Genomic DNA, 9,248 nt, shown 5'->3' on the forward strand with positions numbered 1-9,248 from the left:
CCTCCTTTTTTTTCTTTCTCTGTTGGGCCAGTCAGTTTTGGCCCAGATCATTTTTTCCCTGCCTGTGATTTTAGCCTTTATTTCCTGAGACGATTGTTTTACAGAAACCCCTTGTTGTTCATGCATATTTTATCTCTCAAACGGTGCATCATTTTAAAACAAGTTATATATGAAAAGTGCTTGGAATTATGTGTAGATTAATAATATGCCACTTTCATCTATGTTTAAAATGTTGTTTGATTAAATTTGCTTAAATAACTTGCTAAAATGCTTTATTTCATAACTAATTAACCGTAGCTCCGAATTAAATTAATTATATATGTAAATGGGGTATAAAAATGCCTAGTTTAACATGGTGTACTTGTTTTGCATGTTTAACAACCCTAAAATTGTGTTTAGGGCAGAACAGTACCAAATCTATAATATGCATATGGGGATTTACCAAAATTGTTGTTCGTTGCTTCCGGCCTCATTTAAACATGACTACATAGGTAGTTTTATCTTGCTTCACCCTCTTGCCATGTTTTAACAACATTTAATATTGTTGGGTACATAAACAAGATCGAACTAAATAACTTGAATGTGGTGTTTCGTCAATATGCAACGGAGTTGCATATTGAGCTCCACTTTATTTGTAGGATTGTTTGTGCACTTTGCCATGCCATGCATCCTTAAACCGGACATGCATCATACTTGGATGTGCATCATGCCATGATTTTCTGTTGGTTGTTTCACTATGTTGTTTGTTTTCTTTCCGGTGTACTTCTTCTCGGTAATCCGGTAACGTCGTGTTGTGAGGATTCGTTCAACTACGTCCGTTTGTCTTCTTCATGGACTCGTTCTTCTTCCTTGCGAGATTTCAGGCAAGATGACCATACCCTCGAAATCACTTCTATCTTTGCTTGCTAGTTGCTCGCCCTTTTGCTATGCCTATGCTGCGATACCTACCACTCGCTTATCATGCCTCCCATATTGTTGAGCCAAGCCTCTAACCCACCTTGTCCTAGCAAACCGTTGTTTGGCTATGTTACCGCTTTGCTCAGTCCCTCTTATAGCATTGTTAGTTCCAGGTGAAGATTGGAGCTTGTTCCATGTTGGAACATGGATATTTTGTTGGGATATCACAATATCTCTTATTTAATTAATGCATCTATATACTTGGTAAAGGGTGGAAGGCTCGGCCTTATGCCTGGTGTTTTTTTCCACTCTTGCCGCCCTAGTTTCCGTCATATTGATGTTATGTTCCCGGATTTTGCGTTCCTTACGCGGTTTGGTTATAATGGAAACCCCTTGACAGTTCACTTTGAATAAAACTCCTCCAGCAAGGCCCAACCTTGGTTTTACCATTCGCCACCTAGCCTTTTTCCCTTGGGAGTCGCGCATCCCGAGGGTCATCTTTATTTTAAACCCCCGAGCTAGTACTTGTCTAAGTGTTGGTCCAACCCATAGCAACGCGCGGGGCCGTCCCTTGGCAACTTGGGTTACGTTGGCTCCCGTACGCTTAGCTTATCCAGTGTGCCCTGAGAACGAGATATGTGCAGCTCCTATTGGGATGTCGGCGCATCGGGTGGTCTTGCTGGACTTGTTTTACCATTGTCGAGGATGTCTTGTAACCGGGATTCCGAGCCTGATCGGGTCTTCCCGCTAGAAGGAATATCCTTCGTTGACCGTGAGAGCTTGCGATGGGCTAAGTTGGGACACCCCTGCAGGGTTTTGAACTTTCGAAAGCCATGCCCGCGGTTATGGGCAGATGGGAATTTGTTAATGTCTGGTTGTAGAAAACCTGAAGTTGATCTTAATTAAAATATATCAACCGCGTGTGTTACCGTGATGGTCTCTTCTCGGCGGGGTCCGGGAAGTGAAGACGGTGTTGGAGTTATGCTTGACATAGGTTGTTCTAGGATAACTTCTTGATCATAGTTGTTCGACCGCCCTTTTGCCTTCTCTTCTCGCTCTCATTTACGTATGTTAGCCACCATATATGCTAGTCGCTTGCTGCAGCTCCACCTCATACCTTTACCTTACCCATAAGCTTAAATAGTATTGATCGCGAGGGTGTGAGATTGCTGAGTCCTCGTGACTCACAGATACTTCCAAAACCAGTTTGCGGGTGCCGATGTTACCGATCAGGTGACGCAACCAAGATCAAGGAGGAGCTCGATGAAGATCTTGTCCAGTCGGGAGCCCAGTTGTGGAGCCCAGTCGGGACGATCGGGGATCTGTGTAGCATTTGGGGTAGTCTTCTTTTATTCTGGTTCCGTAGTCGGACCTTGAGTGTATTTGGATGACATAATGCTTTATTCATGTAATTGTGTGAAGTGGCGAGTGTAAAGCAACTATGTATCTTTTCCCCTTTACTTATTTACATGGGTTGTGTGAAGATTACCTCACTTGCGACATTGCTTTCAATGCGGTTATGCCTCTAAGTTGTGCTTCGACACGTGGGAGATATAGCCGCATCGAGGGCGTTACACATTTGCATTCCAAAAGCAAATTACTTATATGCACATCTTCAGGGGGAGCCCTTGGAACTTCTGAAGACAATACCCTATCCTTTACAATTTCACATATTTTATTCCTCGTTGAAAACTTCAACCAGTTTGCCATCAATCACCAAAAAGGGGGAGATTGTAAGTGCATCTAGTGCCACCACTAGTTGGTTTTGGAGTATTGACGACAAACCTGGTTGAGGGACTAATGTGTTTGTGAGAATTGCAGGATAACACAGGTAGAAGTCCCTCATTGATTCGGTTTTTCTACCAGAGATGACCCCTAAAAATGTATGAAGACATTGAAGTCAAAGGTGGGATGTGAAGACACTCACATTGAAGACTATGACAAGAGAAGACATCGCGTGAAGACTATGGAGCGCGAAGACTTAGTTGTTTCATCATTCTTTTTCTTCTTTGTTGAGGAACCACCGTACTGTAATGTGTGGTCCAAGAGAACAAGTCAGAATGACTAAAGTGATGCTTAACCAAAAATCCTATGTCTTCGAGTGAAGACTATGAGAGAAAATCTTATTCAGAGTTGGATAAGTCAGCTTTGCTTGTAGCCCACGTAAAGTTGCCGTGTGTGTTTGAAATCTGACCGTTGGAACACGTGTCAGTTCCTTAGTGACCCAGGGTCATTTCGGACAAATCAGGCCGGGTTGCCTAGTGGCTATAAATAGCCCACCCCCTACAACCATAAACGGTTGGCTGCTCAGAGTTAGTGCACGGCTTTTGTCATTTGAGAGCAACCCACCTCGAAGCCTTTGAGAGAGAATTCCTTGCGAGGATAAAGCCCTAAACACCCAGAGCCAAAGAGTGTTAGGCATCACTTAAGTCTTCCTGTCTGTGTGATCTGAAGACTTATTACACTTGAGGACTGTGAATCCTCCAGTCGGTTAGGCATCGCGTTCTGAGCATCCAAGAGTCATTGTGGATCACCGGCGAATGAAGTCTGTGAAGGATTGGAAGTATACCTTGAAGACTTACCAGAGTGATTGGGCGAGGACTGGGTGTCCTTAGCTCAAGGGGAATAAGGTGAAGACGCAGTCTTCTTAGTTGAATCTCAGCCTCCCTAACTAGACGTATAGTTGTCACAGCAACTGGAACTGGTCCAACAAATCATTGTCTTTAATGAGTCACGGGTTTCATACTTCCCCTTCCTTTACTTAGGGTTGTCCCTGGTGAAGTCATTGTATGATTGCATTATCTTTTGCCTTCACTGAGTGACTGCTTGTTCTGATTGGCTTCACACTATCTTCCTACCTGATCTATACTGCCTAGCTGCTATTAGTCATTGTGCTTTCACTTCATTGAATACTTGACTATGGCTTGCTTAGTGTAGTCTACCTTCCGCTGCATGGTAATAGGTTTATTTCTATCGTTTGTCTTCGAAACTTCCATGTTTTGAAGACTTTCATAAAAATCGCCTATTCACCCCCCTCTAGTCGATCACTAGCACTTTCAATCATTATAAGTGATAGTATTTTCTTCAACATTAATAGGTGCAACTACTTTTAATTCAATGGGAGGATTAAATTTAAACCACTTCTCCTTAGGGAGATCAACATGAGTAGCAAAGGATTCACAGAAAGAAGCTACTATCTCAGAGTCAAGTCCATATTTAGTGCTAAATTTACGGAAAACATCGGTATCCATAAAAGATTTAACACAATCAAACTTAGGTGTTATACCTGACTCCTTACCTTTGTCGAGATCCCAATCTTTAGAGTTGCGTTCAATTCTCTCCAATAAATTCCATTTGAATTCAATAGTCTTCATCATAAAGGAACCAGTACAAGAAGTATCGAGCATGGAGCGATTGTTGTCAGAAAGACGAGCATAAAATTTTTGAATAATCATTTCTCTAGAGAGCTCATGATTGGGGCATGAATATAACACTGACTTAAGCCTCCCCAAGCTTGAGCGATGCTTTCTCCTTTGCGAGGCCAAAAATTATATATATAATTACGATCATGATGAACAAGATGCATAGGATAAAACTTCTGGTGAAATTCCAATTTCAATCGCTTATAGTCCCATGATCCCATATCATCACATAGCCTATACCATGTCCATGCATCTCCCTTCAAATATAAAGGGAAGACCTTCTTCTTGATAACATCATCGGGCACACCTGCAAGCTTAAATAATCGCAAACCTCATCCACAAAGATTAAGTGTAAGTCGGGATGCAATGTTCCATCTCCTGCAAAAGGATTAGGTAGCAGTTTCTCTATCATACCTGAAGGAATTTCGAAGTAAACATTTTCATTTTCAGTAGGTCCAGTATGTTGAGGAGCAACTATTTGCTCTGCTGGTCGGGGTGAAGATACCCCGAACAAGACCCTCACAGGATTACTTTCCATAGTAACAAGTGACAGTAAATTTCAGCACACTATATAAATTTTTCCTTACCAAATTCCACCTACCAAAGGCGCTTCACACCCCAGCAACGGCGCCAGAAAAGAGTCTTGATGACCCACAAGTATAGGGTATCTATCATAGCCTTTTCGATAAGTAAGAGTGTCGAACCCAATGAGGAGCAGAAGGAAATGATAAGCAGTTTTCAGTAATGTATTCTCTGCAAGCACTGAAATTATCGGTAACAGATAGTTTTGTGATATGGTAATTTGTAATGAGTAGCAAGTAATAAAATTAAATAAGGTGCAGCAAGATGGCCCAATCCTTTTTGTAGCAAAGGACAAGCCTGGACAAACTCTAATATGATGGAAAGCGCTCCCGAGGACACATGGGAATTATCGTCAAGCTAGTTTTCATCACGATCATATGATTCACATTCGGTACTTTGATAATTTGATATGTGGGTGGATCGGTGCTTGGGTGCTATCCTTACTTGGACAAGCATCCCACTTATGATTAACCCCCATTGCAAGCATCCGCAACTACAACAGAAGTATTAAGGTAAACCTAACCATAGCATGAAACATATGGATCCAAATCAGCCCCTTACGAAGCAACGCATAAACTAGGGTTTAAGCTTCTGTCACTCTAGCAACCCATCATCTACTTACTACTTCCCAATGCCTCCCTCTAGGCCCAAACAATGGTGAAGTGTCATGTAGTTGACGTTCACATGACACCACTAGAGGGATGACAACATACATCTCATCAAAATATCGAACGAATACCAAATTCACATGACTACATATAGCAAGACTTCTCCCATGTCCTCAGGAACAAACGTAACTACTCACAAAGCATATTCATGTTCATAATCAGAGGGGTATTAATATGCATAAAGGATCTGAACATATAATCTTTCACCGAATAAGCCAACTAGCATCAACTACAAGGAGTAATCAACACTACTAGCAACCCACAGGTACCAATCTGAGGTTTTGAGACAAATATTGGATACAAGAGATGAACTAGGGTTTGAGATGAGATGGTGCTGGTGAAGATGTTGATGGAGATTGACCCCCTCCCGATGATAGGATCGATGGTGATGACGGTGGTGACAATTTCCCCCTCTCGGAGGAATGTTTCCCCGGCAGAACAGCTCCGCTGGAGCCCTAGATTGGTTCCGCCAAGGTTCTTCCTTGATACGGCTGCGCTTCATCCTGTAAGCTTCCTTCTTATTTTTTTCCAGGGCGAAAGACACCTTATACCAGAAGATGGGCATCGGGGGCCTACCAGGTGGCCCACAAGGCAGGGGGCACGCCCCCACCCTCGTGGACGGTGGCTGGCTCCCCTCTGGTGCTTTCTTCACCCAATATTTTTATTATATTCCAAAACTGACTTTTATGGAGTTTCAGGACTCTTGGAGTTGTGCATGATAGGTCTCTAATATTTGCTCCTTTTCCCGCCCAGAATTCCAGCTGCCGGCATTCTCCCTCCTCATGTAAACATTTCTAAATAAGAGAGAAAAGGCATAAGTATTCTGACATAATGTGTAATAATAGCCCAAAATGCAATAAATATTGATATAAAAGTATGATGCAAAATGGATCTATCACACAGCAGCGGATGCCCACGCTGAGGGGAGTACGAGCGCTGACTGGTCGGCTACAGGGTGAGGCTCATGTCGCCGGAAAATAACAGGATGTGTGGGTGGGTAGAGGGATGGCCTAGCGGCAGCACAACTGGCCACAGGAGGAGGGAGCAGGCAGTCCCGCCGGCGCTGGTTTGGGCGGCTGGAGCAGGAAGATCAAAGATTGAAGAAGCACAACGGCCCTTAGATGGACACCCAATAGTCACTTCTCTGTGTTGACTAAGTTGACAAAGCCTTGCGTACACATCAATTTTTTTTAGGACAACGTCATCATCAACCTAGTAGGCCCAGAAGTAAGCCTCCAAATCTATGGAAAATAGCATCCAGCCCATTATCCATTATTTTCAATAATTTACAGCCCATTTGCTAATTCTTAAGGATATTTTGAAGCCCATATTATTTTTATTAGCATTAAACACCATATATTCTGGGCACTCCTAAAAAATTCAACGAAATTTTGCATATTTCGGTGGGGTCTGAACTCTTTTAATCACGAAATTTCGAGTCACATTAAAAATAACTTAAAAAAATTATATCAAAATAAAATTCAAAAACAATTCTCCACAAAAAATGAATGAAATTTAAAATCTTCACTAACAAGATGCCCGTGCGTTACACGGACATGAAGATGCATTTGTATGAGTAGCTTATCTTGTGGGAGAAAAGGATGAATGAGGGAAGGCCGTATCTGCAAATGTGGAGAGGAGTGCGGGTACATTGTCATAGTTTCCTTCATATCCGGTAGATATAGATCGGACGGCCTATATTGCAGGATAGCAGGCACACAACAGCTGGGCGAGCTGCTGGGTCCGTGGTGTTATCCGCTCATTGTGTAATTTTCTTGTTTATTTACTACAATGACAATGGCGTGGGACCTAGTTGTCAAACAATTAGGAGGGAGTTTTTTTGGCTTGTAAGAACAAGGCACCTGCTTGCGTAATGCAATGATCCTGGTGGGTCCCTACTGTCAACCTCTCCACATACAGTCATCTCCTGATTCCTCTCGGTTTGTTGACCATGTTGACAACGCCAGATAACAGCGGGCACAGCGAGCAAACCAAGGTATAGAACGACGGCGAGGCCTCGGACAGGAACAAACTGTAGCCGTGGAAGGTGCGGCAGTGTAGTGGCAGGCAGAGGGGAGTACGAGGGCAACAACATGTAACTCAAGCTTACAAACAATGCAAAAATCCCAAGGATTAATTGCTCATCAAATTTAGACAAAACCTAGATTGAACATGGCAATAACATCTGACCCAACCACTCTTTTTTGCAGTAAAGAACAAATGGATCGGTCTGATCCATAAAATCAACATCATGTCCAAAAACAATTATTGGAGGATGACTACAACTTGTTGTAAATAGAAGCCGAGCACGTTCAGAAGCCCATTTGTCCACCTGAAACTTCTTTTTTTGCTGTTCAACATGTCCGTCCGTGAGAAATATCTTGCTGAAAAACTTAAGCCTCATGGACAATAGTAACCTCGCATTCAACAGGAAGAATGTGACAAAGCTTATGTTTGCTGGTTGGATGCATATCCGTCCATCGTTATTGTCCTCAAACGAATGTCATGAGAACTAAGAAAATCCTGGTGCTTATCATGCCACTGATTGGTTATACATTTTCTCCATGTGTTAGTTCCTAAGTAGCCATGAAGATTCAAAACAGTTAAGGTCTGGAAAACGAGTATGTCGAAAGAGCAACAGCTAAATGATTAATTCTAGTACAATATATACGGTCATTCAATCTGCTTGAAATCATCAGCTACATATATAAATTCTCCACAGATCGAAAGCATCGCAACAAGCCCATAATTATGTTCAGATCATAACTAAACATTCCGATATATAAGATCTTGATAGAATCCAGCAGCATTGATAGGCTATCCATGCATGAACTCCTCATTGACCATATGGCATAGTATTAGTACCCAAAGTGTACTCCAAGATGATATAAAACTTATGCGCACAAATGAAAAATGCAGCTTATGATTACAAATTTGTAGATGATAATATACGGTACCTGAAAAAGTGAGGAGCCAAACACCAACTTCTTGTCATCATTAAACATATCATGAATTAAACCCAAGGTCTCCAGTTTGGGTGCAGAGACGGCAGTTATTTACTAAGGTTTATAACAATAATGAAGGAGCAACCTTTGAAGTGAAGGGGCATCTTCGATGATGAGCTGCTTTCCTTCAAAACAAATTCCAATGCTTTTAAGGTAAGGTGACTTTATTTGGAGACAACTGATAGGGATTTCTACTCCCAAAACAATCAGCAAGCGCTCCAGGGCAGGGCAACACGAGTGGATGATGTTGTAGAGTGAGGCCTCCGACAGATAAACCACCACAAGGAAAAGTTTTTTTAGAAGTGGGAGTCGATGCATTTGTACTAGATCGTCTGGTAGATGGCACTGGGTGAAGGTGGAGGTGTGGAGAGAGGAGGAAAGCCACGAGATGGACAACGGTGGTGTGGTCACAAATTATTGGTGTTCGGTTCGTGGTATGAAACTTTTGTGGTAATGGTATAACTCAAACTGCTGGAGTTTTTCAAATTCAGGGGATGTCAGCCAAGCGTCCACCGTGCCGGGTATGGACAACATGTAGCGTGTCGGGATGCAAAGGCGTTGAACGGGGCCCTGCTAGTGAGAGGAGATGATGGCTCCGAGGAGATCAAATTCAGGAAGGAAAGAAATCTGACGACAGTCGAGATTAAGGGGCACGGTGCGTCATAGCGCGTGCC

Source organism: Triticum dicoccoides, chromosome 4A, assembly GCF_002162155.2.
Source record: "Triticum dicoccoides isolate Atlit2015 ecotype Zavitan chromosome 4A, WEW_v2.0, whole genome shotgun sequence".
Lineage (NCBI taxonomy): Eukaryota > Viridiplantae > Streptophyta > Magnoliopsida > Poales > Poaceae > Triticum > Triticum dicoccoides.